Here is a 14,715-nt window from a genome sequence, read left to right as displayed (position 1 = left end):
AATGTGTATCTACTGATGGTGTTAAATCAGGTTTCCTGTATATTACGAAAGGTATCCCGCAGGGGTCAATTTTGGGTCCTGTACATTTTACTGTTTACATTAACAATATCGACTTGTCTGTAAAAAAAAAGATATATATAATTGAAACCTGCACTTGTATGACTATGATACTGTTGTGTATGCTATTGCCCCCCATGGTTGACCAGGCTCTATCTGAACTACAGTCTTCATTGTATTACAGAAACTTTATTGACCTGATATTAGTATTGAATACAGGTAAAACTAAGTATATGTTCTCTAGAGCTCACAAAAAGAACTCTGATTTAAGCATATGTACTTTGGATGGTGTCCACATTGATCGTGTGTCTGCTTACAAGTATCTGGATAGATGACAAGCTGTCTTTTAAAAATAATATTGACGAGTTAAGAAGCTGAGAATAAAAATGGGCTTCTTCTATAGAATTGGTCCTGCCCATCGATTTAAATAGTAGAAAACCAGTTTATTCAGTCGACGTTGATATCGGTCTTAGACTATGGCGACATCATCTATATGACCACAGCTGCTACTTCATTAAAGCTTATAGATGCAGTGTATCATAGCGCACTGTGCTTTATTACAGGCAACAAATGTAGCGCTCATCACTGCATTCTCTACCAGAAAGTTGGCTGGTCCTCTTTGATGTCACGTAGGCTGATAGACCATTGCTATGTTTTCATTTATAAAGCATTTTTACAAAAAAAATCCCACTGTACCAAACATCATTACTAAACTTTAGACATAGGAGTTACCACCCCTGGTCTCAGGGATGGTTAACTCTAGAAATTCCCTTGGTCTCTCCTGAGTTAGGTAAGTCAGCTTTTAGTGTTCTTGCACCTTATTTGTGGGACGATCTTCAAAATGTTCTGAAATGTGATGTTGTGGTGCCTCTGGGGCAGTTCAGAATGCTGATTGAGGACCTTATTACGGATCAATGCGTTTGTTTTTTATGACAGTTTTTTTCTTTCTTTCTGCTTGCGTTCTGTATTTATATTGATGTGTGTAATTTATGTAATTCAGGGCTCATCTATAAAAGAGACCGTGTTCTCAGTATATGACTCCCTGATAAAATAAAGGTTAAATAAAATAAATACCTCTTTTTGAACTTGACGCCAACCGTCCTCGTCACTCTGCTTCCATCTACACTCAGCTTCTCCTCAACAGTCATCGCTGCACCTGCCACCACATCTAATTTATCCTCACTCTCGTCACTCTACATCTTCTCAAGTTCTTCCAAAAGTTCTGTGAAAATGCATATAAATGCATATTCCCTCATAACCATTTACACGGTTCTCCTTTTTGGGGAGATAAACTACTAGTTAAGTATTTACAAAATGATGTGCACTCACCTCCACACACAATTTATCTCCTTCAGCAGTTTGATCCAATATGGCCCCAAGATATGCAACGTTCCCAGAACAACCAAATGGGAACCACTGGGGAACGTTATGTAAAAGGGGTAATTCACCCCCCCCAAAACATTTTTTATGAGGTTATTTGAACGTTCTTAGAACACCGTTTTTTTACTTTACCGAAATAGCAACGTTCCCTAAAGGTTCTCCTTTGTTTCTTAGAACAATACCTTTCCCACAACGTTCCCAGAATATTCTGTGAAATATATTTTTTTCAGGAACCTTTAGAGCAACGTTCTGTGCTAGCTGGGTCTGCAGTTTAGTAGAGGAGGAGGAAAGGAGGACTTGTTTGCTACCCTCTGGAGAAGGAAGTAACACACACACACACACACACACACACACGCACACACGCACGCACGCACACACACACACACACACACACACACACACACACACACACACACACACACACACACACACACACACACACACACACACACACACACACACACACACACACACACACACACACACACACACACACACACACACACACACACAGTGTCTACTTGTACAGTTCCACCACTATAACATTCCTGAGAAAAAAATTTGAAAAAAATTCTGAGAGACTGCTGTTGAATTTTAAAGCTCTGATGTTAACCATAGTTACTTCACAACCTAGATTTTCTTTCTGAAGAGTGGATGAACCATGATGACCTGTCATTCACACAGGGTGAGTGTTAAAGTGATGTGTTTTCATTGAGGCCCCTTTGTCACTGTGTCTATAGGAATCAATCCCAGTGAGACAGACTCTCCTGCCCGTGACGCCAGAGGGATTCAAATAAACAGCAGAGATGAGCTTCTACTCACGTATTGGGATGTGCTGCATCATACTGTATGTATGCAGTGCTTGACTTGGACTAAAATACGTGTTGGTACTCATTTTGAGTGCCAATACTGTTTATATTTAGGTGCAGCGACTCCACAATACTTAAAGCTAATAGTCAATGAGGTGCAGGAACTCAAGGAGTAGAATCATTTCAGACTTGAGTTGCCCTAATGAAAAATGTATCAACCCCTACAAAAACGTCCATTACTTATAATCCACATAATTATTAAAATGTCCTGTTGCTGCTGTACTCATTTCCTGCTGTAGCAAACTGGCACAAATTAAAATCCCACATCTGTAAATCCTCTTCGTCCCGGGGGGACATAAGACAACAACAATCTTTGCAGCATAAGATGGAATATTTACGATAGATGGATATGAGAGATGAAGATGTAGAGAAGAAGGAAGCTCCTCCAGTCATCCTGAATAGACTTTAGTCACTGTAATAATCTGCTAGGAATAACCTTGATGCCTGTGCATCATTTTAAAAAAAATAAAAAAAATAAACTGTTGATGAATAAGATCATCCACACAATAGAAATACATTTTGGTCTCAAATCTTCCCCGGCCGTCCTTTCATATGAGTTGAATTAATTGGGCAGACTCTGTTCCAGACACAGTGTTCAGTTCTGTCACTGAAAGCTACCGTGTACCCAGATAATGTCTGAGTCCCAACTGGCATCTTATTTCCTACATAGTGCACTACTTTTGACCCTGTGGGTCCTGGTAAAAAATCTCGCTTTACATAGGAAATAGGGTTTCATTTGGAACGCAGGTAATGTGAGCCCTTTACAGAGCGTCGTTATATTTGGGTCTTTGTGTCTCTCAGGCCCTCCAGATGATTCTGGTTCTCATTGTGTTGTGTCCTTGTGTGCCGTTGTCAAATAATTACCCCCCCCCCTTCTTTGGGAAGCTCTTCTTATGTCTCTCTCTCTCTCTCTCTCTCTCTCTCTCTCTCTCTCTCTCTCTCTCTCTCTCTTTCTCTTTCTCTTTCTCTCTCTCTCTCTCTCTCTCTCTCTCTCTCTCTCTCTCTCTCTCTCTCTCTCTCTCTCTCTCTCTCTCTCTCTCTCTCTCTCTCTCTCTCTCTCTCTCTCTCTCTCTCTCTCTCTCTCTCTCTCTCTCTCTCTCTCTCTCTCTCTCTCTCTCTTTCTCTCTCTCTCTCTCTCGCTCTCTTGCTCTCTCTCTCTCTCTCTCTCTCTCTCTCTCTCTCTCTCTCTCTCTCTCTCTCTCTCTCTCTCTCTCTCTCTCTCTCTCTCTCTCTCTCTCTCTCTCTCTCTCTCTCTCTCTCTCTCTCTCTCTCTTTCTCTCTCTCTCTCGCTCTCTCTCGCTCTCTCTCTCTCTCTCTCTCTCTCTCTCAATTCAATTCAATTAAAATGTCATATATATATACAGTGTAACAATGTGCAAATAGTTAAAGTGCAAATGTAAAAACATAAATAAATATAAATATGGGTTGTATTTACTTTGGTGATTGTTCTTCACTGGTTGCCCTTTTCTTGTGGCAACAGGTCACAAATCTTGCTGCTGTAATGGCACACTGTGGTATTTCACCCAGTAGATATGGGATTTAATCAAATTTGGATTAGTTTTAGAAATATATTTTTTTTGTATTTAATTTTTTTGAAGGGGGTGATCATCTTTAATACTGCAGATAGATTGTGGCTTCCGTCAACACAATTGTCTGAATCATTTCCAATCCCCCACCTTTTTTTTGTAAATATATACAGCGCATTCGGAAAGTTCAGACCCCTTGACTTTTTCCACATTTTGTTACGTTACAGCCTTATTCTTAAAGGGATTCAATCGTTTCCCTTCATCCATCAATACACAATACCCCTTTAGGTGCCTTTTGGCAAACTCCAAGCGGGCTGTGATATGCCTTTTATTGAGGAGTGTCTTCCGTCTGGCCACTCGATCATAAAGGCCTGATTGGTGGAGTGCTTTTATATATTTTCCTTTATTATTTCTAACCCCACCATACCTCCTGTAATTGGAGTAAACTAATGGACAACAACACTGAGGCTTCTACTTCCAGCTCATAGTAAATACATTTTACGGACACAGTACATTATACAATAGTTATATTTAGTTTGTTTTTAGTCAGCTCCACTTAACCACTCCCATCTAGTGCATTGGGAAAGTATTCAGACCCCTTGACTTTTTTTCAAATTTTGTTACATTACAGCCTTATTCTAAGTTGGATTAAATCGTTTTTTCCCCCTCATCAATCTACACTCAATACCCCATAATGACATCACAATACCCCATAATGACAAAAAACTACAACAACTGAATTTCCACGTTTACATACATAATTATTCAGACCCTTTACTCAGTACTTTGTTGAAGAACCTTTGGCAGCGATTACAGTCTCGAGTCTTCTTGGGTATGATGCTACAAGCTTGGCACACTTGTATTTGGGGAGTTTCTCCCATCCTTCTCTGCAGATCCTCTCAAGCTCTGTCAGGTTGGATGGGGAGCTTTGCTGCACAGCTATTTTCAGGTCTTTTCAGAGATGTTCAATCGGGTTCAAGTCCGGGTTCTGGCTGGGCCACTTAAGGACATTCAGAGACTTGTCCCAAAGCCACTCCTGCGTTGTCTTGGCTATGTGCTTAGGGTTGTTGTCCTTTTGGAAGGTGAACCTTCGCCCCAGTCTGAGGTCCTGAGCGCTCTGGAGCAGGTTTTCATCAAGGATCTCTCTGTATTATGTTCCGTTCAGCTTTCTCTTGATCCTGACTAGTCTCCCAGTCCCTGCCACTGAAAAACATCCTCACACCCTCCTTCCATCTGGCCACTCTACCATAAAAGTCTGATTGGTGGAGTGCTGCAGAGATGGTTGTCCTTCTGGAAGGTTCTCCCATCTCCACAGAGGAACTCTGGAGCTCTGTCAGATCGACCATCGGGTTCTTGGTCACTTCCCTGACCAAGGTCCGTCTCCCCGATTGCTCAGTTTGCCGGGCGGCCAGCTCTAGGAAGAGTCTTGGGGATTCCAAACTTCTTCCATTTAAGAATGATGGAGGCCACTCTGTTCTTTGGGACCTTCAACGCTGCCAACAATTTTTAGTACCCTTCCCCAGATCTGTGCCTTGACATAATCCTGTCTCGGAGCTCTACGGACAATTCCTTTGACCTTATGACTTGGTTTTTGCTCTGTCATGCACTGTCAACTGTGGAACCGTATATATACAGGTGTGTGCCTTTCCAAATCATGTCCAATCAATTGAATTTACCACAGGTGGACTCCAATGAAGTTGTCGAAACATCTCAAGGATGATCAATGGAAACAGGATGCACCTGAGCTCAATTTCGAGTCTCATAGCGAAAAGTCTAAATACTTATGTAAATAAGGTGTTTATGTTTTTTATTTGTAAGAAATTTGCTAAATTTTCTAAAAACCTGCTTTCTCTTTGTCATTATAGGGTTTTGTGTGTAGATTGATGAGGATTTTTATTTATTTAATCCATTTTAGTATAAGTAACAAATTGTGGAATAAGTCAATTGGTCTGAATACTATTATTGTAAATTAAAGATATATTTTTTTGCTAAGAGTATTATATCAATCATCGATTGATCGATTGACTATGACTTTTTAAATCCCCCAGCAGTGCTATTTGCAGAGTTAGCTCCAGGTAAATGTTGGAATTCTTCAGCCATCCCTGAACCTGTGACCAAATACAAGCGACACACGGACAGGACCAAAATAAATGATCTAATGATTCTGTCCCTTTGCAGCAAAATCTGCAGAGCTGGGATGGTTGTAGCCCACATATATAACATGTTATTGGTTGCAAAAAGTTTGTATAACAATTTACATTAAAAAAAATTGGAATACAGCTTTGTTTTGTGTATCAGTTATGTGCTACGGAATCGGTACGCCCTACTATTTAGCTATTTATATGGCACAGCTGTCATTTTTTGCATCCTTAAATGAAACCGGTATTCTTTTTTATTTATCACAATTTTCTTTAGCCAATGTTTTTTTTTAATGCAGGGACAACATAAAAGTTCCTTACTTTCTCCCCTTTCCACTTCCATTTTTGGGGTAATGCTGCAGTTACTGTAGTTGGTTGTAATTTTGAGTAGAACGGACATTTCCATATATTTTTGTTAGCTGCTTGTGTGACAACTCCACCAGTCCTATTTATGATATAATTTACAAAGATTAAACTTTTATTTTTTGTATTCTAAAAATATATCTTTTTTTTGTATATTTGAGTTTAACCATAATATTTCTTGTAATATTTGTTCTGTCTTTTCTGGTGGATTAAACTGAAATTGCAACCAAATTTCTATGACTTGTTTTAAAAATAGTGATATTTTGGAGATTATTGTCACGTTCCTGACCTTATTTCCTTTGTTCAGTCTTTGTTTAGTTGGTCAGGACGTGAGCTGGGTGGGCATTCTATGTTATGTGTTTCTATGTTTGGTTTAGGGTTGTCTAACTAGCCTGATATGGTTCTCAATCAGCGGCAGGTGTTTTACGTTGTCTCTGATTGGGAACCATATTTAGGTAGGCTGTTCTCACTGTTTGTTTGTGGGTGATTGTTCCTGTTCGTGCGTTCATTGTTTTTTCATTGTTCTCTTGTTCAGGACTGTAGCGTCGTTGGTTTCGTTTTGTTTATTGTTTTGTTCGTCTAGAAAAGTATTCTAATAAATATGGATACATACCACGCTGCGTTTTGGTCCTCCTCTCCTTCAACCAACGACGAGAGTCGTTACAATTATTTCATTTTCAAAAAACTGAAAGTGAGAGGTTGTAATCTAAATAAAGGGAAAGATACCATTTTTTAACATGGGGTGAGACATTCATACTAGTCTGCTAGAGTACCAGTTCAGATTTAAGTAGAACTTTTGTATGACTGGAGCCTTTAGTGAGAGGTCCAATGCTTTAATGTTGAATAATTACTGCCCTCCGAATTCATATTCATCAAGCCCGTGTGTCTTGCACACCGTTCCAAATAAAATTGAATATTTTTAGCTCATATAATGCTCTCCGTGTATCATACAGTCCATCCATACTGCAGAGGGAGACACATTCAAAACTAGCGTGCAGACAGCCTGCCCGCTGTCCCACCATAGATGGAGCCCCATCTGTGCAAAAGTCCACCATTCGATCCCATATGGAATCTGTTTTTCGTCAATATTTCCACGCAGCACACTGAACATTCCCTATGCCGTTCATGCTCAGGAATCGCGAGACAGAACAATATGTCCTTGTGAATAGCATCCCCCGACAAAAGTCAATGCATGGGCATCTCGGCCCACACGTCCATTTGGAGAGCATCTGCTGGGGAGTTTCTGAGTCGTTCACTCACAGCATAAATGAGTTGTTTAACATTGTTAGGTATTGATGTGAGTTTCTCTGCCTCCCCACACATTGTTTTCACCATATCAATTGCGGCGGGTAATATCAAAGACTCTGCAATAGTGTGTGGTTTCATAGCGTAGCAGGCCTAGCCGTTCACTGTGGGAATGATTCAAGTGCAACAGTCAAGTGAGGCCTTTTCCCATGATCTAAGGGAGCTCTCTGGTTGAATTGGATCTTTTAGATTTGAATAACTTTTGTTTTCGATTTTTAAAGTTAACCACATTACAATGATTTTATGATACCAATAATGATATTATAATATACCGTACCAGTCAAAAGTTTGGACACACCTACTCATGCAAAGGTTTTTCTTTAAAAAAAAACTTTTTTCTACATTGTAGAATAATAGTGAAGACATCAAAACTATGAATTAACACATATATGGAATCACGTAGTAACCAAAAAAGTGTTAAACGAATAAGTAGTCACCGGGAATACATTTCTATTAACAGGTGTGCCTTAAAGGTTCATTTGTGGAATTTATTTCCTTCTTAATGCGTTTGAGCCAATCAGTTGTGTTGTGACAAGGTAGGAGTGGTATACAGAAGATAGACCTATTATGGCAAGAACAGCTCAAATAAGCAAAGAGAAACGACAGTCCATCATTACTCTAAGACATGAAGGTCAGTCACTCTGGAAAATGCCAAAAACTTTGAAAGTTTCTTCAAGTGCAGTCGCAAAAACCATCAAGTAGAGGATACGTTTATTAGACTGCTTGACGTTTATTAGACATCAACTGTTCAGAGGAGACTGCTTGAATCAGGCCTTTGTGGTCGAATTACTGCAAGAAACCACTACTAAAGGACACCAATAATAAGAAGAGACTTGCTTGGGCCAAGAAACACGAGCAATGGACATTCGATCGGTGGAAATCTGTCCTTTGGTCTGATGAGTCCAAATGTTTGATTTTTTGGTTCCAACCTCCATGTCTTTGTGAGACACAGAGTAGGTGAATGGATTATCTCTGCATGTGTAGTTCCCACTGTGAAGCATGGAGGAGGAGGTGTGATGGTGTGACAGTGCTTTGCTCCAGACACTGTCAGGGATTTATTTAGAATTCAAGGCACACTTAACCAGCATTTCTACCACAGCATTCTGCAGCGATATGCCATCCCATTTGGTTTGCGCTTAGTGGGACTATCATTTTTTTTTCAACAGGATAATGAGCCAACAATCCTCCAGGCTTTGTAAGGGCTATTTGACCAAGAAAGGGAGTGATGGAGTGCTGCATCAGATGACCTGACCTCCACAATCACCTGACCTCAACTCATTTGAGATGGTTTAGGATGAGTTGGACCACTGAGTGAAGGAAAAGCAGCCAACAAGTGCTCAGCATATGTGGGAACTCCTTCAAGACTGTTGGAAAAGCATTCCAGGTGAAGCTGATTGAGAGAATGCCAAGAGTGTGCAAAGCTGTCATCAATGAAACTCTCTGTTATTATCTATGCATAAGTCACTTTCTCTGTTATCTCTGTTATCTCTGTTATCTATGCATAAGTCACTTTAATAACTCTAACTACATGTATATATTACCTCAATTACCTCGACTAACTGGTGCCCCCACACATCGACTCTGTACCGGTACCCCCTGTATATAGCCTCACTATTGTTATTTTACTGCTGCTCTTTAATTATTTGTTACTGTATTTCATATTTTTCTTTAGGTATTTTTCTTTAAAATGCATTGCTGGTTTAGGGCTTGTAAGTAAGCATTTCACTGTAAGGTAAACACAACACCTGTTGTATTTGGTGATTGTGACAAATACAATTTGATTTGATTTGAAAGCAAAGGGTGACTACTTTGAAGAATCTCAAATATAAAATATATTTTGATTTGTTTAACACTTTTTTGTTTTGGTTACTACATGGTTCCATATGTGTTATTTCATAGTGTTGATGTCTTCACTATTATTCTACAATGTAGAAAATAGTAAAAATAAAGAAAAACCCTTGAATGTGTCACGCCCTGATTTGTTTCATCTGTCCTTGTGCTTGTCTCCACCCCCTCCAGGTGTCACCCATCTTCTCCATTATCCCCTGTGTACTTATACCTGTGTTTTCTGTTTGTCTGTTGCCAGTTCGTCTTGTTTGTCAAGCTTACCAGCATTTGTTCTCGACTCATCGCTTTATCCATCCGGATCGATGGTCGGCTACGGGAACGTAGGAGGGAGAATAGGTCCGATTGCGGTCCCAATCACTCACTCAGGGATCCCACCTTGCAGCTGATGAACTCCGGTAGTCTACGGCGTCTGCGTCCCCGAGAGGATCCGAGCTTACCCGAGTCCCTCCAAGAGCCTCCGGAGACTACCAATTCACCTCTTCCCGAGCCGATGCATCTCGGCAGGGCTAGGCTGTCTCCCACCGAACGCGTACGCAGAGACGCAGAGTTGTCTGTATTCCGGTACTGCAGGTCATTTTGTGTCTACCTGTCCCTTCAAGAGACCTAACTCATTCATTGGAGTGAGTACACTGGTGGGTCTTCAAGATCCTTTTTCTTCTCCCCTTACTCACCCCCCTCTTCATGCCACCCTGCTGTGGAGCGACCAGTCCAAGTCTCTCCAGGTACTCATCGACTCGGGGGCAGATGTGAGTCTAATGGAAGTCACCCTGGCGTCCGAGCTGGGCATCCCCACTCAACCCCTTTCCATTCCCATGGGTGTTAGAGCACTGGACGGGCGCTCTATAGGCCGGGTCGCGCACCAGACCACCCCCGCCAACCTACGAGTGTCGGGGAACCACAGCGAGACGATCCAATTCCTGCTGGTTGAGTCTCCGCAGGTTCACGTGGTATTGGGATTCTCTTGGCTCCAGCGACACAATCCCGCCATTGACTGGGCTACTGGTGCCATCGTGGGATGGAGCCCGTCCTGCGGCACTCATTGCCTGAAGTCAGCTCTGCCTGCCCCGGGACATATTCCTGGGGGCTTGGAAATTGCCCCGGACCTCTCCTCCAGCTCCGCAGAATACCAGGACTTCCGGGAGGGGTTCAGTAAGGCCCTGGCCACTTCGCTTCCGCATCACCGACCGGTACTGTCACGCCCTAATCTGTTTCACCTGTGCTTGTCTCCATCCCCTCCAGGTGTCACCCATCTTCCCCATTATCCCCTGTGTACTTATACCCCGTGTTTTCTGTTTGTCTGTTACCAGTTCGTCTTGTTTGTCAAGCTTACCAGCGTTTGTCCTGTCAGCACCTCTTTTCCAAGCCTCTCTTTTTCTCGTTCTCCTGGTTTTTGACCCTTGCCTGTCCTGACCCTGTACCCTCCTGCCTGACCACTCTGCCTGTCCCCGACCCTGAGCCTGCCTGCCGTCCAGTACCTTTGCTCCACCTCTGGATTACTGAACTCTGCCGGCCTTGACCTGTTGTTTGCCTGCCCCTGTTACAATAAACATTGTTACTTCACACAGTCTGCACTTTGGTCTTACCTTGATACATGATAGAATGAGTAGGTGTGTCCAAACTCTTTACTGGTACTGTATATATCTTTTTTTTCTTCAGGATTTTGGAAATTCTCCCGCAACCCCACATGGCCCCTGGTTTGGGAACCGCTGAACTAAGTACAGGCTAAATCCTGAAGGAAAACCTGGCCCGGTCTGCTTTCCAACAGACACTGCGAGACAAATTCACCTATCAGAAAAACAAAAACCTAAAACACAAGGCCAAATATACACTGAAGTTGCTTACCAAGAAGACATTGAATGAGCCTGAGTGGCCCAACTATTGTTTTGACTTAAATCATCTTCAAAATATATGTCAAGACTTAAAAATGGCTGTTTAGCAATGATTAACAACATGACAGAGGATGAAGAATAAATAATTTTTTTTAAAGAATGTGCAAATATTGTACAATCCAGGTGTGCAAAGCTCTTAGAGACTTACCCAGAAAGACTTACAGCTGTAATCAAGGTGATTCTAACATGTATTGTAATGACTCAAGGGTGTGAATACTTATGTAAATGAGATATTTCTGCGTTTCATTTTCAATAAATGTGCAAAAAATGTCTAAAAACATGTTTTCACTTTGTCGTTAGTTCAGGGCGGCAGGTAGCCTAGTGGTTAGAGCGTTGGACTAGTAACCGGAAGGTTGCAAGATTGAATCCCTGAGCTGACAAGGTAAAAATCTGTCGTTCTGCCCCTGAACAAGGCAGTTAACCCACTGTTCCTAGGCTGTCATTGAAAATAAGAATTTGTTCTTAAATTACTTGCCTAGTTAAATATATTCACAAGTCACGAAATGATTGATTACAACACACTGTTTGGCAATGAATGTCTACAGTAGCCTCAGCAGCACTCTGTAGGGTAGCACCATGGTGTAGCCGGAGGACAGCTAGCTTCCGTCCTCCTTTGGGTACATGGACTTCATTACAAAACCTAGGAGGCTCATGGTTCTCACTCCCTTCCATAGACTTACACAGTAATAATGACAACTTCCGGAGGACGTCCTCCAACCTTTCAGAGCTCTTGTAGCATAAACTAACATGTTGTCCACCCAATCAAAATATCTAGTACTGAAAGCATAGGCTACAGCTAGCTAGCACTGCAGTGCATAACATGTGGTGAGTAGTTGATTCAAAGAGAGAGAAAGACAACAGTTGAACAGTTTTGAACAAATTAACTTCTTAAAAAACCAAGAAGTAAGAGAGAGAGAGAGAGAGACAGAGAGAGAGAGAGAGAGAGAGAGAGAGAGAGAGAGAGAGAGAGAGAGAGAGAGAGAGTAAGAGCTGTATTTGGTTGTATTTTTTTTTTTTACTTTCACTTAGCTAGCAAATGCAGCTAGCTAGATTAGCTTACTCAAACACCCGGCTCAAACAGAGAGGGATGCTATGTTAGCTAGCTGGCTATGGCTATCCAACACTGGAACTCTTCCAAGTCAAGGTAAGCTTCTTTTTTAATTTTTAATTTATTGCTAAACTGCTTTCTGACGGTAAACTGCACTGCATGATTGTAGCAGGTTTACTAATGCGTTAGTTCGAGTAGTTCTATTTGCCTATGTTGTGACAACGATGTAGGCTGTGTGTAGCGGTTAGCGGTCATGATATGAAAGTTTGGCTTGGAAAGGTTTTTTCACCTGGTCACAGACAGCTGATGTGTTGTGCAGTGAAGTTCACAAGCGAAGGGAAAAGGTGAGAGGAGGAGAGCGCGTAGATAGATGTGAGAAGGAATTATATAGACAATGAGCAAAGTGATTATGCTGTTTTATGTGACTTATGAACGTGAACTGTGTTTGCGCGTGATCAGGGGTGTATTCAATCCACTGATTCTGTTGAAAAACGTTTCTTAAACGGAAGCAAACGGAACCAAACGGGGAGAAAACATACCTGAATTTGTCCATTAGAAACTCTCATTTGCAACTGTTGGACTAATGATTACACCCTAGATCAGCTAGATGCAGGCAAGAGTGTGCAAGGTGGTATTGAAAGTGTCACTGTCTGTCACCTTGATAGGTCAAAATTCTCTTGACCTGTGCACCTACGTTGTAAACGTTCATTCGTAGGCTAGGTTGTAGCAGGGAAAAGTGAAATATCATATAGTAGCCTAACCTGCCAATGTTACATTGAGCTGGGTGAACGGAATATGAATGGCAGTCATCCAATATGCTGTAATAGAAATAAGGCCATGCTCCTAAAAACAGTAATCATCCTCCTAGGCCCTTAAACGGAGCACCACTGGTATTCACATTATATTTGGAAGGGGTGTCTGGAAGCAGCAGGTATTTTTTTTAAAATGCAGTTTGTCATAATAACTGACTATGATCTGATGCTGGAAAGAAACCTGTCTGAGATTCTAAACCAAAGCCTCGTAGAATCCCTTTGAATCTACACTGCCGTCGGAGTAGCAGAATGTGTCAAGTCTAGCTAGGCTTTTGATCTGACACATAGGTGAGCATCCCAAATGGCACCCTATTCCCTATATAGTGCACTACTTTAGACCAGGAACCATACCTACATAGTGCACTATTTTTGACCAGGGAACATAGGGATCTGGTCAAAAGTAGTGCACAATATTGAGAATAGAGTGTCATTTGGGACGCAAATATACTGTAGCCACATGGCGTGCTGTGTTCCTTCATCTTCAACACAGTAGAATGGATTGTTGCTGAGAGGGATTAATGGGCAATTACAATATTCAGGCCAGGGAACAAGTTGCATAATGAGTAATGGCACAATTAATCATACCATTTCGGATATTATTCATACCTGTTGAATTATTCTACATTTTGTTATGTTACAAGCTGAATTCAAAATGGATTTAAAAAAAAAATTAAATTACACCCATCTACACACAACACTACATCATTTTTTTATTTTACCTTTATTTAGTATAGTTTTATCTAAAAATTATTTAAAAAAAATGTTTCACTATTTTTATTTTTATGAAATTCACTGAGGAAGATGGTCCTCCCCTTCCTGCTCTGAGGAGCCTCCACCAGTGAATACTGTAGTTAGTGATTGTTTTATGTATATATGTATATATATATATATATATTTTTTTTTCTGTTTATTTGGATTAGTCAGCATTTGTTGACAGAAAACATTTGGACAAATTGATAGACTTCCCCCCTACTATACTGTTATGCATGGGCCTGTTCAGTTGAACATCTACTTTTTGTTACCTATTTCCAACAACAGCTGTGACAGACTCCTTAGAATGGTTCCTGAATTGTTCCTCTCAGTTTAGAAGGATGAAGCTCCTCTGAGTTCCTTCTGTGTTTATTTTCAGCGCAGTTAATTTCAGCCTATTGTCTTTAAAGCTGCAACTGTTTTCTTTGACTCAAATAGCACCCTGTTCCCTTCATAGTGCACTACTTTTGACTAGGGCCCACAGGGCCCCATAGTGCACTATGAAGGGAACCGGGTGCTATTTGAAAATAAATACCTCAGTCAAAGAGCAGCAACACAATTTAACTATTTTTTTGATGGCGAAACACTCAACATGTTGATCTCATCTTTAGGCTTTCTAAATGTGAAAATATGCAAACTCGAGATGGTTTTTAAGGAATGTTTTTTTTTTGTGTCACAAATTATGCATGTCTATACTTACTCGTCTTTTAAATTATAATGTCTGTTGCAA

Source organism: Salvelinus alpinus, chromosome 23, assembly GCF_045679555.1.
Source record: "Salvelinus alpinus chromosome 23, SLU_Salpinus.1, whole genome shotgun sequence".
Taxonomy (NCBI): domain Eukaryota; kingdom Metazoa; phylum Chordata; class Actinopteri; order Salmoniformes; family Salmonidae; genus Salvelinus; species Salvelinus alpinus.
The sequence above is the reverse complement of the archived record's forward strand: the minus strand, read 5'-3'. Positions refer to the sequence as shown.